The 26532-nt window shown below is 45.4% G+C and overlaps 1 protein-coding gene across 43 annotated transcripts in view; it reads right to left on the bottom strand.

The window, feature by feature from the left end:
- The window catches only part of LOC119223808 (receptor-type tyrosine-protein phosphatase delta-like), a 291447-nt gene that overhangs the window by 108945 nt on the left and 155970 nt on the right, over window positions 1-26532 (bottom strand). For 41 of the 43 annotated variants that reach the window (XM_037481241.2, XM_062560985.1, XM_062561004.1 and 38 more), the window contains one exon: window positions 21384-21421. The exons of 1 other annotated variant lie outside the window; for it this stretch is intronic. The gene's annotated coding sequence lies outside the window, so the exon portion shown is untranslated. Of the gene's footprint in view, window positions 1-3753; window positions 4303-21383; window positions 21422-26532 lie in introns of those variants that run through there. One more of the 43 variants, XM_062560954.1, reaches the window with a different exon arrangement.

Raw genomic sequence — 26532 nt, 5'->3', positions numbered from 1 at the left:
TGACATGAATGCAAAGAGGCGACCGCCACTTCTATTTGTTCCCCCAAGCTTTTATTTCCTCATTCCGCAGGTTATTCAAATGAACCTCAGTGGATTCGGCTCTCAGCCTTTCCAAAAATGAAGATAAGAGAAAATGAGACAATGGGTTTGGCATGAAAAGAGGTAATGTTTTTGCTTGCAACACAATCAGAAAGTCTCGAAAAATATTCGCACACCCGTCATTTTCACTTCTTGTGATTTTTGAAACCGCAATCCATTATCTTTCACTGCTCTTTGGTTTTCCTCTCATCGGTGCCAACTCCCTCAAAGTGCTAATAGGTGACATGCTGTTAGCTGCCAGATGAGGGACGATCTAAAATCGAGGTCAAGGGCAGAATTCCAAAGCCTCTGCCAGAGCCTGCTGACCCTGATCCAAAACCATACCAGCACAGGCCCCCTCCCCCTGGACAGTCTTCACAACTGGCTACAGGCGTTTGGCATCAATCAAAACCCCCTGAAACCCAATCTGCCGACAGAAGACAGCTGAGGCAGAGAAGCGGCCCTCCGTGTTTCTGACACATCAGTTCTCCCCCCCCCCACCCCCCCCCCCCCCCCCCCCCCCCCCCCCCCCCCCCCCCCCCCCCCCCTCCTGTTCACGAAGCCTGGAGGCAGAGCCTTGGTGCCGGGGCCAAGTGTGCTAATGGTGTTGTACCCCGACTCTAAGTTGAAGCAGGGTGGAAGTGACACTTTGCTTTGTGTGTTTAAAAATACAGACAAGTCGACTTCAACGAGGGAGACGCAATGAAAGGAAAGGGGGCTTTTTTTTTTTTCTTCGTCCTACTTCATTTTGTTGACACTCACTCGAGAGACAGCGCGAAAAGAGAGTAACGCACGCGGCAAAGAACAAGCTCAGCTCGAGCCCCGTGCTCCCTCCTCGGCAAAATCATATTCACGCCTCAGCTTTCTGCCCTGACGGGGGGGACAGTAGAGGTGATTTTTGCCTCGGCGTGAAAATAGGCTTCTTATTATTCCAACCCAGTAGCAACTTGAATATCAATAAAAAATACCCCAAAAAAAAAAAACCTGCTGGCGCTCCCCTACGTGTAAAACCAATGCCCCGTAGCGGTGGCTTTTATCAAGCAACCCACCCTTGACGCTAGTTATGCAGTACCAGAGGTTACGGCAGGAAATGCTTGCCAAGTAAATAAGTGAGTGAAGCGATTGAATCGAGGGGGGGGGGGGGGGGGGGGGGAGAAAAAAGAAAAAAAAAACACAGCGGCGTCGGGGGGGGCCAAAGTGAACCAAGGGTAAAGTCATGATCACTTCATTATGCCGGAGTGCAGCTCAGTGTTGTGCGAAATCAAACATCTTTCTGGTTTGTCACAAATGCATCAGGGCCGACCCTCTGTGAAGTGGCGGCGGGCCACAGGCCGCTCTGATCAGCAAAGCGAGATGTACCAAATCGATCCGCGCGGGTGTACAAGCACATGTACAGTGTATAACCAGTCAGTGGGTAGTTAAGGACTGCTGCTGGCACAGAACGAGCTAGAATACACCCACTGGATTACAGAGGGCAGGCAGTTGGGGGGGGGGGGGGGGGGGTGATTGCTAACAGGCCTATTGGCACTCCATCTCCTTCAGCTCTAAAACCACGGCGCCTGATAATTGTGGCCTCTATGTTTACGTATCCATTTTTTTTGCGACGCGAGTGTTGATTCCTCATTCGGCGCTGATAATGGGGGCGCTGGCCTAGGGATTCCTGAAGTAGTGCTCAGACACACACACACACACACACACACACACAAAAACTTTTTCTCGCTCTTTTTTTTTTTTTTTTTGGGTCCGCACTTGAAAATAAACCAGTGAGTCAGAGCTGTGCTAAGACAATGGTGAGGTGAGGTGCAGGCACCCAGTGGGCTGCTTGCTTTGCCCCAAGAAAGAACAACAAAAAAAAAAAGTTTACGTGCACATATTGTAGGAATAACAAGAGGTCAACACTTGGGAAGTGAGCACGCCATTGACGTAGACAAAAAGGCTTTTCTCAACATTCAGTCTTGAAATCCCGTCGTCCCTTCTAGACACTGTCAAGAATGTGGGATATGATTTCAGAAGCTGCTTTGGGCACAAAACACAGAGATGACCAAACTCCCTTAAAGGCATTCTCTAAGCCATCATTTTCAATTTAATGGCTTGTATGCCCGAAACTGTTTGTAGCTGCTACACACACACACACACACACATACACTGTTGGAAACTTGAACCATTTCTCCTTTCATTTCCTTTTACACCATCCGAAGGAATGACCTGTCCCCAATTTACACCACTATTTTTCACAAAAAGCTGCACGCTATTTCGGAGGATTCAGAGAAAGACACTAAGTGGAGGGCGAGGGTCTGCGAGAAGATGGCCGCTTTTCCTCGACTGAGACACTTTGCCCCCTTCAGCGACTTTGGATAGCAGCACTTTGAGCCAGCACCACATCCATTTTCGTCTCCCCTTTTGAGCGGCGCCGGTCGGCGACAGCAAAATTGGAAATCGAACCGCGGGCTGACGGCGTTAATTGCGCCGTGTCAAAAATTGGGCGGGTGCTGATTGTTTGAGCTGGGAATCGTAAAAAAAACAAGTGCTTACTGGCTTTAAACTGGGAAATGCTTGAGCAGATACAAACACACACACACACACACACACACACACACACACACTGTAATAGCCTACTCTGGCACTGCCTTTTTATTTGGCAATATATTTGTATGCATACGGTCAGGTGGACTTTTTTTGGCCTTTTTTTGTCATAACTTCAAAAAAAGCAAATTTCAAAATTTTAAAAAAACCTTATTTTTCCGCCAGCTATTGATTTAATTCAGCAGGATTTGGAAACCACTTTTCCTAATGATGATTTGGGGATTGTTTTGTGCACGGTGCCTTCAGAGCATCTCTGCTGCATCCCCCTCACTGGCCGAGGACAACGGGTGGACCCCTAGTGGACACACTGGCGCACTGAGCGCAGGTGGCGCGCACAGCTCCACTGGACATAAAGGGTCCCTTTCACTTGATTGACAGCTTCTCTGCGTGCCTCGCTGATACGCCGATTGCTTATTTTAAGATGTTCTTCAAAAACTAAAAAAAAAATAAGCATTTGAGAAGAAGAAACAAAGTAAACTTTGACTCCCCGCAGAAATGTGTTCCAAAAATAGGACGGATAAGATGAGAGATCTCTGGAGAGTTCCGGGGACTGCTCTTTGAGAAAGTCTCAACATTTACTCGCCGAAAACGGCACAAGTCTTATTTTCTTATCTTGTTTTAGTCGTGTTATTATAAACACGAGGGGGACAAAACCAACTGTCGCCTCCTCCAAACGTAATATTAAAGCCAGGACCGTATGTATTACGATGTGTTTTGATGGGAGTCTCTCCGAACCGCTCGCCGTGACCAAAACACTCCACCTGGCCATTTAACGACGTGGTTCACGTGCAGGTAAATGTTCTAAAATAGATAAAGAAAACCCATTGGCGGTTATATTTCTGTCATTCGTTATGTGGCTCAGGGAGAGCGGTACTGGATTTCGCGCATTCCTAATATTACCAACTATGCGTAAAACATTATTGCCGGGACTCCTGAATGAACCGTAGTGCACACTGTAGCCCCCCCCCCCGTATGCATCCGCAGTATGGAGCCAGTCCGCGTAGGGTGAAGCCTGTGAGGGACCAAGTTCACGGGGCTGCGCGCACACCTGGAATCACTGCGGCATCACCACCTCCCAACTCCCGGTCCTACCTTAGCACCATTTCGTCGTGGGTTCGAAGCTCGGTCTGTCCTTTCCTTTTTCTGAACAAAGCGAAGTTTTTACATCCAGTAGTGACAGCCTGGTCCTGGGGGGGGGGGGATGAGTCGGGGGGGGGAATAATCGCGGAAGGAAGAAATCCTTCCTCGGGTCCTTCTTCTGCTTCTCCCCCCGTTAGTTCGCTCCTATTTCGCTTCTTTCCTCGAGTTGTCCGTCTCTCACTTTTTTGTTGTTGTTTGTCTCCTCTTGTCCTCCTCCACCGCCCCCCCCCCCAACCCCCGATAACAAAAAAAAAAAAAAAAAAAAAACACAACACACACGTGGAGCGTGTACGTGATGTATTCTCTGTGGGTGGGGGTCTGCCTGTGCTGGGCTGTGTTAGGTCGTCATTGGATTGAACGTGGCGAGACTGTGCTTGTGTTTGAAGAGTGCGGCGTGGCTGGGACACACAGCCGACCGCGCTCGCTCTGCCCCCCCCTCTCTCTCTCTCTCTCTCTCTCTCTCTCTCTATCAGTCCCTCTCTTACTCTCTCTGCCTGTGCCCGTGCACTGACTGAAAGCCTAGGCAGGGAACAACACAGAGAGAGAGATAGAGAGAGAGAAGGAGGGGCGACGTCACACGGCGAGGTCCCACCCTTCCCAAGTCCACTACAGGAATGTGCACACTTGTTGTGCGCGCGTGTGCGCGCGCACGAGTGAATGAGGGTTTGCCTCTGACTGTATGATTATTTGTTCCACTTGGTAAACCGTGAGAATGTGAGTGCATGTGCGACACCACGTATGCCTGGGTGCGTTGGCCAAGCTGCAGCTCTGTTATTACGGAGGAGCAAAGCCGAGGCGCACTGATAATACACAACACACAGCGCATTGTACAGGAATTTTGATTAAATGGTTCAGGGAATCGAGGAGAAAAAAATGTGTTATGTCACGCTGTTGGAGGATTTAAATAGTAATTTGAGTTAACAGATAGTAATAATGCAGAAATTATCTTTAAAGTCTGAAGTCATTGGTAGTCATTCCGCAGGGCGACAAGCAAATAACCTTTGACAATGTTCTATTTCCAATTGTAGTTCTTATCAGGTCATGTGTCCCATATTGTATATTTTTATCTTGTCGTATTTTGATGTGGTCAAAAAAATATTTTAGATGTCAAATATATCTAGCACACTACAAACCACTCAAGTGTCTTTGGGTACCAAGAAAAGCGCTATAGAAAAACAAAAGTATTATAATATTAAATTGCAATATATTCCCTCTAAAATGTAGTACGCCTACGATGAGTACAAGCACATAGTTCAATCTAATTTAAAACAGTTGCTGTGTGTTGTCAAAAGAGAGTGTGAAAGCAAAAGAGAGGGCTTAATCAGGTCAATACATTTTTCAATAAAATACGACTGGAATTGTGCTCTGCACAGAGTTAAAGGGCTAAACCTACCTGGAGATACGCAAGTTCAATACTTCCTGGTCCTCAAAGTTGCCCTGAGTAGTGGCTGGCCCCCTGCTCCAAACAAATAGGGGGCAGCATTTCACCTCTGGTACTTGTTCTATGAAATTATGAATTATGAAAAAAATAAAAATGTAACACAAAATTTGAGCAGCCGTCCTGCTCAGAGGGTCGACGTGAGTGTCATCTTCTAACCGCCACGCGTGGCCTAGGCTTATTGTTTATGTTATCCATCTTTTTTTTTTTACTGTGCTACTAAGAACGAGCTGGACCTTCTGCGTATTAATTGTTTATGAAAGCAAACCAAAAGTTGGCACCAACGAGGAAACCAACTCGTCCTCACCGCCGTCGGAAGTCTACTCCGTCTGGAGTGGGCTGACGGCAGAGCTGCACCAACACAAATGCTGCTGGGGGCTGATCCCCGGGCACCGGTCAGACCCGGGGCTCCCGCTGACCCCGGGCAGCCCGGGCAGCCCGGGGTTTGAGCCCGGCCGGACGCCGATTTGCTACAACTGACCGCTTTTTTTTTGCCACCAGGAGGCCAGGCAGCGGCTCTTTGCGTTGGCGGTCGCCTGGTGGCGGCCTGGACGAAATAAAAAATTTAAAAAAGTCCTTCACACTAAATTGAATCCAATAAACGGAGGTCAGACTGGACGCCCCGGGGGATGTGGTGTTAGAAGACTGGACAGGCCAGGGCCAACTGTTTAGCAGGCGGATTTCAGGAGACATGACATTCTCCCCCAAAAATCATCATTTTAACCTTTTAACACTTGATATTAGTTTTTCACTGGTCAGATCTTACACATTACACCTGTTAAGGAAGTGAGAGTTAAAGCCTGGAGTAAATGGATGCTTATTGATACTGATGTCAGTGCAAAGTCCATAAAAATGCCAACATGTACAATAAGATCACTATAAACGCATCACTAACGCCACACATTTAGGTCCCTGTAGGGATATTGTATTGATTTTGCTGTCGGCTTGGGCTTGAATGGGTGTGTGTGTGTGTGTGTGTGTGTTCCTGTCATCTACCATTTTGTTTATTTTTGTCAAAGGCAGCGCTTCAGTATGTTGGAAAAGCTGCCTTCCCATACTGCATTGTGTACTCAAGGTCAGCCTGTCAGAGCAGCCGAGCTGAGCCGTAACCTCCATAAACCACGTATAATGATCACACATTTCATGTAATGATAGAGAGACGTGATTGATTCCCGTCGCGACACGACAATGCGCGAAAAGGACAATTTTGCTCCTGATAACGCAGGCAAGTTTAGGCTCCTCTGATGTAAGGCGACAGAAAAAAATAACAGCAATGGCCCAGGGAGACGGATGACTATGACCAATTGTGTTTTGAGAAAAAGTTGTTTTCGTGGCAGCAACCCAAGCCGTCTGATGAACAACCGAGCCCTGCAGACACCCAACGTCTGAGAGACAGACTACTGCAGTCAGCGGATCCGTTTTCTCCCCTGCACTCAGACATGCCATGCATCCGATTGAGTAACTGGGATAGTGATTCATACCTGCAAATTATACGCGGCTCCATTTATTTGGGGCACAATACCACCTCCGCATGCAGATTCAGAGGCCCAAAAGAAAGTGCTGGTTTCGTGACAACGAACTGTAGAGGAACTTGGTGAAATCAATGCTTTGCGAACTGTTGCCCTTGACTGCTGGCTATGAGAAAACACGGCAGGAGTGATGGCCAGTTGGGGCTCGAAGGCTTAATGTACCGAAGACCACGAGGGTCTGATTACCCAACTTTCACTAAAGCAGTTGTTTAGAAATACATCTTATTTATCAGTAGTGTAGGCCGGAACGCCGTCTCGGTTGTACACCAGATTGTAACACTGACAAAACCTTTTGCTCTCTTTTGGATGGTTGTATTCTCCCTTTAGGTCATGTTCACCCTCAGGTGCATGAGTGTGTCGGGGGCGTCCTACTTTTTTTTTGGGGGGGGGGGGGGGGGGGGATTTCCTCCGAATGTGTTCATGTTTTATGAATATCGATGAATAACGCTAGTTGTGAGATGTAGAATTTGGCTCCGTAGCTAACCTCGTGCTTTCATATTGTTGGCACTATCTCCCGCAGTAACACTGCAGCACTTGTGGATAAATGTGTGCCCGGGTAAGATTTATCAAGGGCCTCGCTTCCTGGCCTATCGCGACTGAACTTTTTCACCCAACAGACACGGCAGTCTATAAAGCATGTGTCCTTCAATAAGAGGGATCCAACGCAGAGGAAACCCGAGTGCCGCTCGGATATGGGGCATCATCGCGTGCTGAAGCCGGCCTATTAATACTCTTGACAGTGGGGAGGCCATTTAACTCACTTGCCGAATGGTTTTTTTTTTTTTTTTTGGACACACATTACTAAGTTTGATAAACTGCCTAAAGGCATGTTTACATCCGTACATGTGTGGGGTACAGTGTGGCACTGATTGTAATTTACAATGTATTCTTTTATGCAAATCGACGGTTTCACTGCATTAATATGCATTTGCTTTGAATGAATAATTTGAGCCTTCGGATGTATTGTGTTTTACTGTGTCGCTGCCCACACAGGAAATCTACGTGGACTACTTTGTTTTCACAAAAAAAATTAGCATTGAAAAACTAATTTATTTCAAAATTGTTGACAATTGAAGTTGTCTCACTGTATTTTTCTTAAACTTGCCAACAAATAATTTAAAAGTCATATTCTATAAGGGGTTATGTAATGGTTACTATTCTATGGGTGAACTTGTCATAATAATCAACATGTGATTAGCAGGCATTTTCTTATATTTTACAGAAAATAGCTTGGTCCTCGACAGCCCTCCCTTTGCCGGTGCTGGAGTTGGTGGATACGTTGGACGTAAATGGTGCATTTTCTCTAAGCACTGTCTTCATGCGTGGCCTTGTGGACTAGGCAATTCCCTATATAAAGCAGATCAGCTAATAGATTTTTATAAGGTTTCTTTTCCAGGGTGCAGTGTTCATCCCAGTGAGGATAAGCACTTAGAAACAGAAAAAAAAAACAAAGCTTCAAGAGGAGCTTGTCAGATACATTTACACCAAGGGGTCTGCTTAGGCTCGATTGCGTTGCTATAAAGGCTCAGGTCAATTCCATTGTAACTCGATCCAATAACTGCTATACCAGTTTAACACTTAAGATTTGGGGGAGCAGACGGCTTTTTTTCCGCAGGATTTCATTCCTGAATAAGTTGCACGTACATCCAAACACGGAGCCTATTCATAGCCCTGCAAACTAAAACGGTCATTGTTGCATTAAATGGGACACGGACCGACGTGAAAATACAATATTGTTCACTGTCAATCTCCCTATAGCCTGGGGTGCAGGCCTTTTCACCCATGACAAGTTGTTGGTGAATTACAAATGACTGTCAGTCAAGTCATTAGTTGCGGCTGCCCAAAGACGACACCATGTATAATGCGGCGAGAGAAGAGCGACAAGTTGTCTGGATCAAAAAACAAGGACTGTTGTGTTCAGCCCCTCACGCCCCAGAGTTGTTACATTTATAGTCCCCCCCCCCTCTACCTTGATCAAGTAAACCAGTCATCGTAAAATTAATTTCCCCCATCAAGCGAGACCCCCTCGGCGCTCCTCAGGATAACAATCTATTTTAAGCGGATAAATCTAATCCAACGTGTTGAGATTGACTTGTTTATGGCCGCTGCCCAAGCAGTCAGGAGAGGTGGAGTAGGGTGGTGGCGATGCAGGGTGGTGGCGTGGGGTGGGGTGAAGCGACAAATGCCAAGGTGAGATAACACACATCTTCAAGGCAGGAAAAATGTAAAGCGACGCCTGCGTAGTCCTTGGCTGAGATGTCTTCTACCATGCACTACCTCCTTCAGACATGATGGATAGATAACCCTGCTTTCACCAGCACTAATAGACCATTATTGTGTACATAATAGGAAAGAACAGCTATATGTTGAGCCTCAACGAGGTCAATCTAATTTACTTAGTGACCTAAATAACTTAAAAACGGGCCCCAGGGCCGAAGAGCTCGCTTTACTTCTTTATATCTTGAAAGTTTTACGCCGAAAAGGATAGGAATAAAGTTGAATCATATTTGATCGACAAGCCAGGCCAAGTCGGCAAACAGCCCCACTGCAGTCCTGACACTTTCATCTGTGTTGATGACTTTAAAAGGAGCAATGCAAAAGCGAAACGACAACGCCGCTGAGTTCGTGCCACGTCCCATCGCTCGTATCGTAGAGGTGAGCGAGCAAAGAGCATTTTGGTCATACATTAGCTCACACCGGTGGTGCAGTTTTGCGTTAGATATTAACTATATTGGAAGCAGCTGACTCCAGCCCCGGTGTCACAACAATACCTTCACAGCCGACTGCACGTAGTCTTAAATTCTGGTGGAGCTGACGATACGTTTAGCCCGGTGTGACATTGCCTCAGATTGGAGGAGCTGACTGCCGGCTTATCTCACGTGTTTGATCAGCTTTGATTAGCTTTCAAGTAGCTTTTGACACGAGCAGGCCGAGATGACACGAGTATGGTAAAGGACACATTAGGGAGACCATCGAAGCGGACATGACTACAGTGTGTGTGCGTGTGTGGGGCGGAACCACATATTCACTGTGCATGTTTGTAATCCATAGTTCAGTGTGCAGCAATGCACAATATATTGTCTGAAAATGCAACAGGCTGCGCTCTCCTAAAGAGGCCAACTGGAACTCTCATGTCACCTGAACACGCGCCTAACTCATCTGTACCGATCGTGCTGAGTCACGAGTAGTCAATATCACCTTATTACGGCTTCGAGCGAAATCAGATTCACGAGGACGCTTGTGGATGGGGGGGGGGGCCTCGGTTTGATTTAGTTTATTGTCGGCATGGGGTGCAATGAGCTGAAAAGCAATTAGGTCCATTAAGAGATCATCTGCGATGGCATGAGCAGCCATGGTGCGCCGCATCCTGCTCAGAGCATCGCGGCGAGGCAGAGGTGGCGAGGGAAATGGGCTCAGACAGATTGAGTCAACTCCTGCCTGACAGAGTCCCTCTGTGGAACGCGGCTCAGGACACCTGTCCGGCGCCAACCGTGCACATTTCTAGCTGAGTGCGTGCGTGAGCGTGCGCATGCAAATGGAGTCCTCTCCGCTTGATGTGTGAGTCCCTAACCAAGTTGGCTGCGACTATAAAAAAAAAAATGAGATGGAGGATGAGGAGGGGCCAAGAAAGCGGACGAGCCCGTGGAAGGGGAGGAAAGACGGGCAAAGAAGGCTCACCTCACTCTTACTTGTGAACCTGCATGAAGTCACATTTTACTGCTTCCTTCTAAAAAAAAACCTCTTTAAACTGATTAATCCAATTGCTAAATTAATCAATGGCTATTTCAACGATTAACTTACATTGAGTCACTTATTAAGTTTGACAAAGGATGATATACTGCTATTATACCGTCCTGTGGTAATAAGGTTATGTACTTCACCTGATTTAACAAGGCCTTCCATTTGGCCTCCAAGAGCAGATGAGAGGAAGGAAGTCAGGATGAATATTTTTGAGAGTACTGATTGGATGCTGTTTGCCACTGTTTGGATAATTTTGTTCCAGATCCCATTCTCTTTTTGTCCTTTGTAATCTTTGCATCATGCCTGAATTCCCGTGGCTGTGTCTGCATCAGAAATGATGCACTCCCGCCTTTTCCGTTTGTTGATCTTTTCCCATCTCCCTCCGCTCCACTTCATTGTCCTTTCATATATTTAAAGATTCCCCTCCCTACAAGCCTTTTACATTTCCCTGCCATCATCCTATCCCAGTTATTGGCTCACTCACGACCCTTTCTACATCAGCTTTTTCTGCTCTCCACCTCTCTGACTTTTTTAACCAAAACTAATAGTGACATAGATCATCCCTTCCCTCCATTCTCTCTCTCTCTCTGTGTCTTTCAGTGTGGGATATTTACCAGAAATCTCTCACCATAGCCGATCGTTGCCGTTGTTTATACTGAGCCCTCCATCTTACTACCTCGCAATCTGTCAACCCCAAAAATATATTCTCTCTTTCTCGCTCATGCCAGCGATCCCCCGCTGACGTTTTCACAAGCACGACATCATCAATTCCACACCTCCGATGCCCTCCTATGCCACTGAGGAAGGTAGAGACGGAGGCGGAGGTGAATTGATGGCTGAGTGTTGACAAAAACCCGGCTGGAAATCGAGGTCGAAGTGACCGGCGTTCTTCGAGCGTCGGACAGATAGGACACGCCGAGCGGCCGTCCAAAGATGAAACCATTGCCCGAAACAAGTGTCCCAATTTCAAAGATGTCTATTAGAACTGCACAATGTGCAGCGTGACCGTCTGCATCCCACACTTGGCATTTGCTGCCCCCTATAGTTTGCATCTTTCTCATTAACTCCCCACGTGTGAAGCGTTCCATTTTTGCTTTAAATCCAACACCTCAGTAAAAGGTGTGATGATAAAAAAAATAAAATAAAAAAAAAACACAACCAGAAGGTAAACATCCCCATTTGCGCACTTCCTCCCTTTTAGTCTAGGGAAATTAGGCCATTCTACCATCAACCAACGCGTGCATCAATGGGCCGCTAAAGTAATTGCCGTTAGCGGCGCGATCTCAGCTGAGACAAAGGCAGCGCGCTCACCCCAACCGAGCCTTAAGCCTAACGCCTCAATTAAATAACAGAGGAGGAGGAGGTAGCGAGTGGAGCAAAAGAGAGACGCAAGGTGCCTCATTCACTGGCTCTGGGGTTTTATGGGATTGCTTCCAGCTGTCACTCTGTGTAGTGAATCCACGGCACCGTAATATCTTAATTGTTTCAAATTAAATGCTCGTAAAATGGCAAAGGAAATTAGTTTTTTTTTTTTTTTTTTTCTGGCTAATCCAAAGCAGCCCCTTTTGACTTACATCTGGGCCCCCTTCAAGGGAGAGGCGCCTTAAAAGGTGGAATGGCTCCCACATGAGATGGCTACGGATAGGCTGGTGTGGTTTTGATCTTTTGCTTGTGAACTCGTCGCCGGGGTTACCGTGCACGTGTGAAGCGGGTGTCTCGGAGCGCTGCTCAACTTTTGTCTCCCTTTACCTTGTCTTATTATGATTTCCCCAGTGTACATCTGAGCGGCCCCCCTGCCTCCCTCTGTCATTCTTTCCTTACTCCTGTGCACATGAGTTTATGTGTGTACTTATGCTTGTTTATGTGGAGGATGTCTGCACGTAGAGACTTATCATAAGAAACTGTCTTAATATCCTGCGGGGTTTTGCGCATTTAGTCTCCACCCCCCTCCCCCCCTTGTGAGAATCGGCTCATCCCACGGCACACAGTCAAATCACTCAAGCGGCTAAAGGTCTTGAATGACATCAACCTTGCTGTCAAACACACACACGCACCAGATGTATGCATGCATACATATTACACACACACACACACACACACACATGTTGGCATACATACAGACACGGCCTCAGTCTGAATAATCAGTGAATACGCTGCTATGAACCCGTAGCTCCGTTTTGAATCCTAAACATATGCATCCTGTGAACAAAGTATGAGATGTTTCTCATGGCTTTTCTGAGCACAATCCCCAGTCTGAATGGATATCAGAATGTCCCATTAGCCTCCGTTAACTTGACATTTTTTCCTTCCATTCTTGCACAAATACCAGCTCAAAATGAAGCTCCTGGCAGGCAAATCCAGCACACAATTATATGCCATTACATCTGCAAAGTGGTTCTGTGGTGGGGGCCGTAGGTGGCTGTGACGGGTAGGGGCAGTGAAGTCGATTATCATAAAATGAAACACCAACTGAGAAGGCCTGACATCTCTCCACTTGGAACCAGACACTGATTGAAAAAAGAAAGAAAAAAAAATAAAAATCCCGAGCCTCATCACATCCTCACAATGCAGGGAGCAGCTTTCATTCTACAGAGCAGATACCAATGGACGTGGTAAAAGTTAAACTGCAGAAGACTTTAAAAGTTTCTGCCCCTTCTGCCATCAACGGCGCCATCTGCAGTCCGTACCGTTTGAGGGAAGCAGTGTCGACGTTGGTCAGGTGTAAGGGAGATGAACCGGACTGCAAGTTGTACTATTAACAACCGCAAACGTATTCCTCGTGACATTGTGGATCAGATCAAATCTGAAAGAAAGTGGAATATTGATGAATTCGAGCTGACAAAATATCTCTTCTGTAAAAAGAGGAGAACGGGTAACGAATGGAGGTTGAGGTCAGGATGTTTAATGGAAAAATAATAGATTTTACAATAAAAAAACTCTGCTTTAATCAACTTTCATCCAACCTTTTTGCTTCTCTCTCACCTTTTCTTTGCTCCTTATTTTGTTTGTAACTATGACTTACAGGCTACACCCTACACTCCCTTCAACGGCCTGTGTGTAAAATCAAGTTTGTCAACAATGTTGAACATCTACCAAGGTACAGCTTATCGGCAGTGATGGGAGACCAAAAACGGAGCCAATAGGAACATAATGTTGTAATCAAAGGGAGACGACACCCCTGAGTATACCAATCGTGCTGTTTTTTCACAGTAGAACCTTTGACCTATTGTGGGAAAAGCACTCGTGTTACTAATAACATTGATTACACCTGTGCTTTTCCTATTGTGACGTGCCAAAATGTCTGTCTAGGTTTATCTTGCGATCGCTTAAAAAATGCACCGAGGCTACTGCAAGGACAAATGTTTGAACCCCAACATCCTCTACAGAATCTCTGTACTCTGCCAAACTCCACATGGAGCGTCGTACTCTACCTCTCCCCATCGGACTTTCACATCCGTGTGCAGCGTTGTTTCGACGCGCTAAAGAGTATTCTCCGTCCTCTCCTCTGGTGCTTCGCCTCTCATCCCTCCCCTCTAATCTCCACTGGTCCTCTCGTTTCCATCTCTCACCGCTCCTTCCCGACCCTCGCTTCCCCCCCCCTTTTTTTTTCTCGAGCATCCTCATTCCCTCGTCTCTCCCCTCTCGTTTCCCGCTCAACACCTCCCCCCCCCCACCTCCTCCTGCACACTGCATAACTTCTTCTCCTTGTCGTTGCTCCCCAATGTGCTGTTGGATCCTCATCCTGCCTTCCTCTCACGCTTTCTGCTTTTCCTCGGTTTGTTTTTACCATTTACCATTATCTTGTTATGACTGTTCTACCAGTAAATTCTCTTGGTCCATGATCCCGTCCAACTTCAGTCCTTGCACTACTTAACCAGCCTTTATTCTTTTTCCTTTCCTCTCCTTTAAGCTGTCCACCATTCCTTTTTTTTTTTCGCCAGCCCCTCCGCCAGAATATGTGCTTTATTGCAGCCGGTCTTGCACTCCGTCTCACCCTGTCCTCTCCTCTCCTCCTCACTCTCTCTGCCATTTTTGTGGCCTTTCGCTCTGTGCACATCTAATGGCTGGGGTGTAATCCACTGGCTAATCTGCTGACAGCCTGTGTGACAAGGCATTAGCTTTGTGTCACTGCCTACCATGCTGCTTCTCAGCGTGTGTGCGTCAGAGCGCAAAGCGAGTCACAAAAAGGGAGTAGAAGGAGAGCCTGCGAATGCTCGTGTGCACATGCAAATGCAATATGTTTGTAAAACTTTGTGTATGTGGTGTGAGTAATGGCCTCTGTGTTTGTTGCGCCATGTCAACTGGATGCCCAAGCGTATAATTGTCACCGCAGCTCCTCGATTTTGCATGGCCTCTCACCTTTCCACTATTTATGTCCAATGCTGGACTTTCTTTTTTTTTTTTTGTCTTTCTCTTTGGGGGATAGCAATTTTAATAAGACACAAGGTCAGAGTGCTAGTGGATACTGCGGGAGGCAGACGGGGGAAAGACAGACCGATGTTGCCTTGTCAGGTTTCCCCTCCGCTCCGTCAGGCACCCAGGCATGTCGAATGGGGATCCGTTTGCAACCAAATGTTGGACTTTCTATTATTTCACCTGGAAAAGTTGGGACATGCAGCTGCTGCTCATCGTGTTAACTCTTAACATTATTGAATATTATAATCAATTGTTTATTTGATTTAAATATATTCAATTGATAAGAGTGAAAACCAGAATATTTTAGATGCATTATCCAACCAATGTTTTGGATTTGTGCTTATGAATTATGATTTAATCAATTATTAAAATAGTTTCTGATTAAAGAATATATTCTTCCTTATCTCAATTGCCTGCTCCACTTCACCAGCTCGCACACTCGGCCACATTTTTTCCTCTAATTTCCTTTTAAGCTTCTCTCCTTTTCTTTAGCGGTCCCCTCCCCTGTCTCCACCTGAGTGATCCTGTTATCACAGCTGACCTGTCGCCAGATCTGTCAACAGCCAAAAGAGATTACACCGGAGGCCCGGGAACACATTGGGCTCCCCGTTCGAATGGGGGTGGGGCGGATTGCCTGATCCCCTGATACTGATAAACTGGCCGAGGCTTTGGGGATTCATGAAGGTCCCGTCGGGAACGGGGAAGGCGTTTGTGTGTGTGTGTGTGTGTGTGTGGGAGGATGGGGGGGGGGCGTTATAGTCCACCTCAAGTCTACTTCTAATCACTGGGCTTTTCAGAGGGGATAAAAGGGAGGAGAATGGGAGCTTGGTTTGGAATGGAATTAGGCCGTGATGGAGCTGGGGATAAGGTTGTTTGGGCTTTGATTGGATCAAACGGTTTGCTTGGAAGCTTTAGAGTAGCTTGTTCGATCACATCTGTGCTGCCTATGAAACACGCTGTACAGTTTGCCTTAAACATATTGATAATAGCAAAAATACATGCTTTAGTTTTGGCCGTGCACAGCCCACTGGGACAGCAACAGCTATAGAGCAAATTAAAAGATGAATTGTCTTTCACAACTCCTCTTTTAATTCATGTGTAATGCATATGTCACCTTGTGTTTCATAGCTGCTCATGATTTATTTTATTTTAAAGGTTTTGGCAGTTGTTCTGACAGGATTTTTTTCTCTCTCTCCTGCTAATGAATCATAATCCCTGTGGTACTGAGATTAATTTCATTCACACTCATTTCTAGGTATCAACCCCTCCAACTCCATTTTTTATTTATTTATTTTATTTATTTTCTACACTTGCCACGCGACGGATACTTCCGCCATTCAAGTGAGAACAGAGCAACAATTATCATTGATTCATGCGCCACAAAAGCCGAGCAGAGTGAGGCAGACTCTTATGAAACGTGGTTTGCCAAAGTACTGTCAGAGAGGGAGTTTGATGGCTCACTCGTCCGTGGCCTCCACATCATGTTGTCTTCTCCAGCTGTTGTTTGACAGAAAGGGATTCTTCCTGCAGTGTGCAGAGACACAGCTATCAACTTAAGAGGGCTGACAGCAGCTCACTGTGGGGCCGTATTGCTTCTGCATTATATTTAGCATCACTGGCGGAGCGTCGACAAATGGTGTAACACAATACCACAGCAAAGAAATTATAAAAGACAGTCTCTGAGTGCAGAGTGTTGGTCTCTTTCTCCATAGAATAGTGAAATATTTCTACACCATTTTGGATTGATATTGTGAAAAGTTGTTTTATCTATTGTTTTACGAAATGAACCTTGAAGATTTTATTCTGTTTTTGATGAGGTTTGTATGTCTTTGATTGCAATGAAACCAGGACGCAAGGGAGTGCAGCAACCAAAAATAAGCTTGAGCAGCAGTGAAATAAACATTGTTTTATTGATCTGCCCTAATTACAGGAGTCAATAAAATGTATGTTTTCCCGGCTTGGGAGAAGCCGCTGTTATGGCATGCTGAGTTGAGCAATCATTTCTAATGGTAAGTGATCAAATGATAAAGTGTTCTGCCAAACAAAAACAGTACAGAACAAACACGGCGGGGTGTAAACTCCACTCTGGAGCTACATCCACAAACGAGGCTGTCAGGGCTGGGCATTTTCTGTTTTTATACTGCAGAGCCCAGTAGAGCAAAGACAGCTGTTTGCTGTGTCCTCCCCAAAAAAATCTAAACAGTGCTGTAGAAACGAAAATTATTATTACAGTCTCTCTTTTTATGTACATCAGCAAAAAGGCTCAACGTGCTTGCTACTGCTTTCTTCAGCTTCACCACTACAAATCAGCATAGTTAAGAGGGAAACCCAGGACCAAATGGGATGTACAATACAATCCATGCTATGATCCCTGTTGATCCTGATAGTGGGAGCAGAAGAACACTTAGTAGATCATCGTAATTAAAACATAAATTGGAGGTATTGACTTGCATGCATTTGCCAGAGCAGGCTTCAGGGAAGCATTGATTGTTGCATGCACTTGGAAACAATTGCTCTGATTTGCACCGAGTAAAATATAGAAGCCTTGTAAATAAAATCAATAGCAAACAAAATGCCTGGGCTCCTCAAATGGTAGACTGTGAATTACAATCGGGGGAAAATAATGTGAGAGGCACATGGGAGAAATGAGAGCTTTTCAGTAAATTCAGGGAAAGATACAGTACATCCAAAATATATTTATGTGGAAAAATCTCTTATTGGATGAGTATTGATTGGTTTGGATGGCCGAGTGAAATGTTTGACAGAAGGGAAAACAAGGCACTGGTTGCACAAAACAGGTCAGCCTTCATTTGAAGTGCTGAGCTGCACAAACACATTGACTGCACCTCTGACGTTTAAAATACCAAAGAGCAAAGACCATTATTTCTTGTTTTTTCATGTCTTGTTTTAGACTTTAAGAAGCCGAGAAAAGATTTTTTGGAGACCAGAAAAAAATCCGAGGCTAAATATTGAATAAAAATGTCCTTGCGTTTGTTAAATTGATATTTGTTTCTGCTAGCATGAACACAGGCAGTGTGGAGCTCTATCTCAATCAGCCACATGCATTAGTTAGCGAGTCCTAATTTACCCCGACAATCAGTCCTACTTAAGAAAGCTTTGAGCAACCAGTAGACTTTGATGTGCATCCAAAGTCTGTTTCCTGATGAGAAGTAATGGAAAGGATGAGGATACAGCGTAATGACAACACAGCCCTGATGCAATCTTTATTACATGCCATTCACGTTTATACCGAACAACTTTACAACCTGATAAATGTAGGTACTATGAACATGGGTGGGATGCTATCTTTTATACACTGTTGCTTCACCTTTAAGAGTTTCATGTATGAATAATACATGCCTCTCTTGTGAAATTGTGCTTTCTTGTTTATATTGCTCTAGCCAATAACTTATAGTTCCTCTTGGATATAAATGCTTCACACTGGAGGGTCTTTCTCAAGAGGTTATCTAATAGGTCTAATCCAATCTAGCAGATTAATTCTGGCTATTTGCTGATTTTACTTCAAGTTAAAGATTCCCCTACAAAGACGCTTTTTTGTTCCTCTTTGTAAAGCTAATGTAGCGTGATGGGAGAACAGCAGCACACGGGTTGCTTTCTGCAGAGGCGCCATGTGCTATGGCTGAAGGAATATTCCCTCAACTGGCTCTGGGCACACACCTGAACCCTGTGCTCTACATTTCACATTTTGCATCTTGAAATGTTGATGTAAAGCAACAAGGCTGCACTAACTACTCCAACGAGAAATAGGAATGGTATAATAGACATGGGGTTTAATTTATGCCTGTGTAACCCTTGATTTCTGGTAATGTGTTTTGGACTAATAGGGCCGTGGGCAGTGTCCTTCACTGCTGCCAGCCTCACGTTGGGGAGAAGAAAAAAAAAAAAGAGGGGTCAGGAGTAAGTGTAAATAAAGTGAAAGAGAGAGGATGTAGAGGAAAGCTGTTGCAGATGAGCGCAGGCACAACAACAGCTGTGGGGAGAGGCGGAAAGAGGCTACAGAGGAAGAGTGGGGAGGATGTATGGGGAAAATTGGAAAGGGAAACAACAGAGGGTGTGGAGAGGCAGTCAAGATGAGATAGCAGCCGTAGAATGGCAGCCGAATGAGAGAAGCTGAAAAGGAGGGAGGCAAAATTGGAGAAAAAGCTAAGAGGTGGTGGTTTATAGCCACATTCTGGATCCTCAAAGCGGCTTTCATCCACCCTCACATCCACAGCCTATGTTGTGAAACCCCTCCGCAAAATACGCACACATGTACACACAACACACACGCACTAATTATACCAAAGTGTAATCAAAAGTGTACCGTTTGGCGTCACAAACATGAATTGTGTTGCTGCAGGGAATTGCTTAAAAAGGTCCAAAGAAAGTCAAAAGCGATTTCCTCTAATTATAGAAAAAGTATCCTTGTGAGGCAGCTGAATATTGAAGCCTTTACAGCTTAACAGACGACGTTTAAATGGAAAGATTCTTCTTTTCTTTTAACAGGAGATCAAAGAGGCACTGGTTCAGGTATGCAATATGGTACAGTATTACTCTTAAAGTATTTTAAAGGGTCAAATCAAATTCCACTCGATACATTACGTATGCGTGCGCATCGTAACGCCTGAGCAAAGATACACATGCGCACAGCCTGAATGAATGCGAGTAGAAGATAGCAGACAAAGGACTTAAAGCGAGGCTGACTAACAGAGTATGACATGTCCAAGGCCTATCACTAATTATGCCCCCACTGCTACAAAGTGCTCCCTTACTCTGATCCTCTGAAACAGGAAACAGGGCAAAAGGCTGCAGCAATTACCAACGAAACCGCCCCATAAAGTGAAGTGTGTTATCCAGTGTCGGGATGCGACAATCTATTATTATTAAAGGGTTCCATAATAATCGTTTAGTTTGAGATGGCTTTTAAACAACAACGAATGATCCCGTCTTATGATCACATCCTTATCTCCAACAGCCGGCAGGTGTTTTTCAGCGAAATAAATATCTATAAAGATGTAAAAAAAAAAAAAAATGTTGAATCCATAAAGAACATTTTGGCTGATTTCATACATATCAGATACGGTCTCCCTCTGGATACAAGCCAGGATCCTCCCCCATGTGTTATTGCCTTACGCGTTGGGGCCACGCTGGTGAAACAAATATCAGACCATTGGAATCCTTACACCAACAAACTCCATCACTTTTAATATCAAAATCAGACACGAGCTGCTCTGCTACTACTTCATAGCGTGTGTGTTCTTTTTCCGAACTTATACTTAAGCGAATCATCAAAATCAATAATCTGGTACCGTGCATCGAATGGTGATTTATGTTTGAGCTGCACATGTTCCTGTTCCAATGAAACAAATAAATACAAAAAAATCTTTCAAACTCCCCTCCTATTCAAGTGATTGTCAGGCTTACTGTGTTTGGACTGAAGGTTGTTGGTATATATAGTTGTCAAGTACCCTTCAACTGAGAAGTAACTTTAATACTACTGCGTGATTTAAGCTTGTGAAATGGATATATTTCTATTTGTTTCATATCTTAAACTTTTACACCCTTACTCTTCCCTCATTGTCTTTGGGTACAATTATCTACATGGTTTTATGATATGCTATAGGTGTCCTTTATGGAAAAATGATTTAGGAACAATTAGCCTGAGACAAGACAGACGTGTAAGGCAGAGGATGTTGTGTTTAATGTGTTAAGTGGAAGCTCTCCGCTAATCTAGGCCTTGCATGGATGAATAACTAATTGTCAGATATTTATCCAAAATATACCCCTCAATAATTGAATCCTGAGCTCCAAAATGCTCTCCGTGATAAAGGCGCAGGGTGCGTACAACGCTGTCTTCTCAGGATTTAGTCATTCGCTCACATTTATTACCAATAAACCATCAGAATTTCGGGAAATATGGGGCCCTCTGCTTTTAATGCAGCCCAAACTTGTATGCCCTGCAAAGCTAACCTCGTAGGCTCAAACCTACAAAAACAAACAACACTGAAAACAGCCACTGAGACGCTGATTGACCCGCGTGCCCACTTTAGATTTGCGGCACACCACCAATACGCTTCGCTGTCACACGGCCAGCGGAGACGATGGGCGAGGCTGGAGTGTCGCGGCACGCCATTTATCTCTGTCAGACGTGGTCGAGCGCCAGTTCTTATTGGCTGGGCAGGACTTGTGATTGCTAAAGCGGCACCCTCGGTCTCCGAGAACCGCGCTAATTAAACAGCGGGGAGAAAAGAGCAGGGGCCCTTCACTCTCCCCCCCCCCTCACTCTCCCCCCCTCCCCCCCCCCTCTGAGGCTCTGTTCGGCCGCGACCCGCATTAACGCACGCAGTCCTTCTGAGACGGAGCAGAAATGGAAAAACCCAGCTCAAAATGTCACGACCCACCTTTTGGCGTTGACTACACAATGATCTGTGCTTCAGATGTGATTTATAAAAGCTTACCTTTCAGCACTCAAGCCACCCGCCCAACAGTTCAAGAGCTGCAGGGAGACAACAAGAAACACGTGTCAGAACGCTCTTCACTGACCACCATTAAAGCTGGTGTAATACGAAGAAAATGATGTCATTTCTTCGAGAACCAGTTCACGGGTGAGGACAGGCTTCGCTGTTTGGGAAATAATACGTTTAATCACAGCCACAAACAGCGCAGTGATCTGCTGCCCCGAGCTTGAGCGCACATTCAGTGCCGCCGCTGCTTTTTATGGTGTAAAGGGCAAACATTTATTACCCACTGATTACATTTGGCAGCCATATGTGTCTGACGGAAGCCCTTGTCATTTTCCCGAGCCGTTACAAAAGCCCCTTCCTCTCCGCAGATACTCAGTCACCGCTTTGAATATGCTGTGTAGAACAAGGATTTCATTGGGGCACCAAAAAGGGAGCCGTGAGAAGAAAGGGAAAATGGGAGTTGGGGGGGGCAATGAGCAGCTTTTAAGTTTAGTATTAATTAAAATATGGGCGGCATTGAAAAGGTCAGAGATTGACCAAAAGAAAAAGGGGGAAAAAAGGGGTATGTCGGTGCTGATTGTGTGCACAAGGCGCCCAAGGTCTTGTAGATTAAAACAAGTTCACTTTCAAAGGGGGAATCGAGAGAGAATTAGTTGTTTGACCGATAAACAGCGTATCTTCGTGCTCTGTTTTCTTCCCCCTTTCTTTTTTTTCTTCATCTGGGAGATAAAATTCAGGCCAAGCAGTGTTTGCCAATTGATTCTGGCTGAGGAATAGGACTGCATTTGAGGGCTAAGTGTCTGAATAGCTGCTGTCAAAATGCTGAAGGGGAATTTATTCCTAGTTGATATGCAAGCTACATCGTGCAGTTTACTGAGACTAAACGGTTACAGTTTGATATACAGTATGCTGTCATCTCACTGGCGCATCATCGCCGAGCTGTTCTAGACACAGGCTTATGGGGGCTGTCCCTGGATTCAGTGAATGCGACTGAACCATACAATCATTTTCCAGCATGTGACAAATCCTCTACATTTCAAAGTATGAAATAATCTTTAAACAGTTGTTATAATTACCACATTGTTAATATTGGTCAATGTCAGCTTATGTGGGAAAACTTTGCGAATCTGATACATGACTTTAGAATAAATGCTTTTTGAAAGACTCTTCAACTGTCGTTTGAGAAGGAGCAAATGAGAGAAAGCACAACAAAGAGTTGGGAAAAGGGGAAATTCGGTTAGCACCATTGTGTCTGATCTATTCCTCCACCGAAAAAAAAGATGTCGGCCCCCGGTGGGAATACAGAAAATGATTAATAGGTACACTCCAGCAGGCAGTAAGGGAGCCACCTGTCAGGCGTCCTACCGCGCTTCCTATATTTATGGCTAATAATTGGCCATGAATGTAGTGCTATCAGAAGCTCACGGGGCCAATTGGTTTGAGATACCAACAGAATTAAATCAATCTGAGTTTTCTGCTGAATAGTATATAGAGATGCAGAATGCTTTTCAAATGAAATTCATCAGGACTAAAAGAAACTGAGAAATGTTCCTTCCCTACAATAGACAGTCACACATTACTGTGTTTACTTTAAAATGCTGGACCTTCCTGTTGGTCACACTGCAGCGCTGTGAGGGGATTTAACAGGCTAAACTCACACCATTCTGTCTCGTCAGCTGCAGCTTGATGTCTTGAAGAATTCCACATCACGCCTTGAATATCACCAAATAATGAAACTAGTGTGTGTAACAACTGGGGGGGAAGAGGCATGATGACCTTCTCAAAACACCATCTGTTGCACAGCACAACCACAGCAATGCAAGATTAGCCAGTGAGGCTGACGGAGCCACTTTACATGACACCCACCGTGTACAACTGCGCCGTAAATGGCAAAACGCAGTATCTCCACTTCGCCTGATTTGAAATGCTACTGTGATTTCACAATGTTTTGACTGTTTATTCCTAGCTATTATAATTAATGGAATGGGAACATTTGGTGGGCTCCAAGGCTTCTGTAAAACACCATCAAAAGAAGAAAGAGGGTGGCGTGAAGACGTTTGACATTTCCATTTTAATCTGTGACAAGCGATCAAGCTTGCATAGAGTGATATTATCCTGCTGTATGTAAACATGGTCTGGGAGTATCACAAGGGAGGAACTGTGAATATTTGCAGCTTGCTATATAACCCGGCTGATGATTTGTTTCATTTATATAGCAGTAATACCCCCTCACCTCAGCAATGCCCCACTCCTTTTTCCGAAACCCATTTTACCATCTCTTTGATGCCTTCAGCTCCTATATTATTTCAGAATTTGAGACATTTCTTTTTCTGAACACCTTGGGGGGTCACTGTCCTCCCAGCGTCACTGACATCCCCTCCTGCTCTTCCATCGCCTGGTCTTTTTTTTTTTTTCTTCTCGAAATTCTCTGTCCATTGCCCTCCTGACAGCCACCCATCAACCTGGGTGCAATTTAAAAAGCCCTTCAACAGCTGCCATTCCACCGGGCTGGCTATCAGTCCAGCTGCCAAAGACCCAGACAGGGACTCTGCTTCAGCAAGCAACTTTGAACGTCAGGTTGGTTCCCCCCCCCCCCCGATTCCAAATAGACTGAAGGTGAAAGACTCTATTTCTCAAAGATTGGTTCAGCTGAAGACAGGGTGACTGAGGTGGAGCTCGGAGGCAGCATTGCTGCTTCCTACCTGACATGTTACAGCCAAACACACGGCACGCGGTGTTGTGGTCCGAAGACAAATGTGTGTGATTTCGCCCCGGCTGATGGACATGTTTTAATAACGCCGGCGCGAGGCAATGTGTTGGATTATGTTGCTACAAAGAATGATGCTCTGGGGGAGGGGTGGGGGGGGGGGTAAAAAAGGGAATAACGCAGTGAGGGAGGAATATTTGTGTTTCTGCAGGCGTCCATCACTCGCCTCTGTGACGGAGCTGAAGTGCCATGTGTGCCTGCCAGCATGCCTGCATGCGAGTACTGCATACATTGCTTGTCTAAATGCGCATGTTGCCCGGGACAATCAAGGGATAACGGCTGAGGCGTGAGGCTGGGCAGCATGCTGCTGTGCACCTCTCTGCACCATATGTCTTTGTCAAACATATTCGCCGTGTGCCGAAGTGAGGGATGAAATCAATCCAAGTGCCGTTTCCCCCCCCCCTTAGCTCCTTCTTAAAGGCAGCAAAATCGTAGTGATAGTTGCCAGATCAGCTCACGTTGTCAAAAGGGAAAAGGGGACAACTGGCCACCAGTGACATTCAACACAGACCATCTGGTCTCCAGCGTCCCATAGTCGTTTAGGGGGAAGAACGGAGCGGCTGAAGCCTTTCTCCTGTCAAAATGAGCAACTGGGAGAGATGGATGTAAGAGCTGCTCCAGTGTTATGGACCAATCAAAGATCTCAGCCACGTGCTAATTGGAAAATGTGTTGAGGCGGTCCATCGGCACTACGTGACATGAAAATTTCACTTATAATGACTGAGCAGACGTACTTGCTGACCCTCATCTTTCACAGCTTCGCCCTCTCAGCTGGACTTTTGGTTTAGACAACACAAAACAGTGTTTCCCGCCTAGTGTTTCCCAAGTGGCGTCCCGCCCTCCCAAAAAAGTAGTTCTTTACTACGTTGTTCTTCACAATTGTCCACTTCTAGCCACACACAAGATTGTTTACTACAAACTTATTACGCCCCGGCGGCCGGTCCTGGGGGAAACACTGTCTAATAATAAACTTGTTAGAGCTGTATTTAAGTTGAGCTTGTCAAACCGCCATACGTGTCTCATGTTTTTTACATTTCTCATGCCAAATATGCCCTCCAAATAGCTACTGCTGAGGTTCATTTAGCATCAGGCAATTTCAGCTGGAATCTGTAAATGCTGCATAACGGCTGAAGTAGTGAAGCAACTAGACCGGCTGCAGTCATTGTGTTGGGGACTCTTGCTGTCCGCCAAAGCTTTTAGTGCATTGTGTAGCGGCAGCATTTCTGCCCACAGCCACAAGACCGCATGAACAAAAGCTCCAGTTGGCTGGGTCACACTGCGATGTACCTGGGGGATGTATGCATGTTTTGCATGGACTGGGGAGGGTAACTGCTGGGTCCATTAACATGACAGAGAGCTACAGCTTGCAAGCTGAAAAATTGCCCTGAGCGAGCTGGCATTACAGCGAGGCATTTTTTTTTTCTTCCTGGCCCTATTCAGCAAAAAAAAAAAAAAAAAAGTTAATGGAGTTGAAGTGGGAAGTGTAGAGTTAAAGTGAATCTGCTACCGATGCAAAGGCTTTGATGTAGCGAATATTAAGCAATTGTTGTAATTTCCTGTGCTAACCCGTGGTACCCTCATATTTAGAAAGCAACCCTTTGAAAAGAGTCCATCAGCGGATGCTTTCCTCTGCTGGTGAAAACACGCAGTGAAAGGCAGTCAAACATACCCCCGACTATTAAATGTCGGGGGAAAGTTTCCTTTTTAAACTTGCACCGTGTTATCAGCGAATGTCAATATGATGGGAAGTGTCTACACCATATCAATAGGTAACGGTGAAAAAAAATGCTTTGCCTTGGTCCACATGTTGGTCAGAAACCTGAAATCATGGAAATGAAGTAAAGTTGCCTGTTTTCTCTGATAAACCCTTTCTTGCAGCATTAGGGCCATGGTCTCTTTTGTGTTTGGAGGAACCCTTGAGCATGTACAAGGTCATTTGATTCAGATTTTTCTTTCCACACTTCCCTCTAAAGCTCTAACATTTTCCCTTCAGCCAACAAGTGTCAGATAAGGCATGGATCTCTGGTGGGATATATCAGTTAATGGTAGAAGTGTCCTTCCCTTGCCCTTCTGTAACAGCCAAGCCTCATTAGTGAGAGGGTTAACAGAGTGCTCAGCCATCCATATGTTTCAATAATTACCTCGCACTTCTGTCAAAGCGCATACAGAGAGACTGAGCCCATGTCAAAGCGCTAAAGACAAAATAAATGATGAGAAAAAGGCCGTCTAAATGGATTCCTTTTCCCCCTCGAGACCTCTTTTCTCTTTTTTTGGAAGAAACATTTAAAACGGCTGCCGGTAAAAGCTACAAATGTTGAGTTCTTATCACAGGAAACCGGCGGCGGGTCATGCCTCAGACTCTGCTGCGGAGGCAGC

Source organism: Pungitius pungitius, chromosome 1 (assembly GCF_949316345.1).
Source record: "Pungitius pungitius chromosome 1, fPunPun2.1, whole genome shotgun sequence".
Classification (NCBI taxonomy): Eukaryota; Metazoa; Chordata; class Actinopteri; order Perciformes; family Gasterosteidae; genus Pungitius; species Pungitius pungitius.
This window is presented reverse-complemented; position numbering and strand designations above follow the sequence as displayed.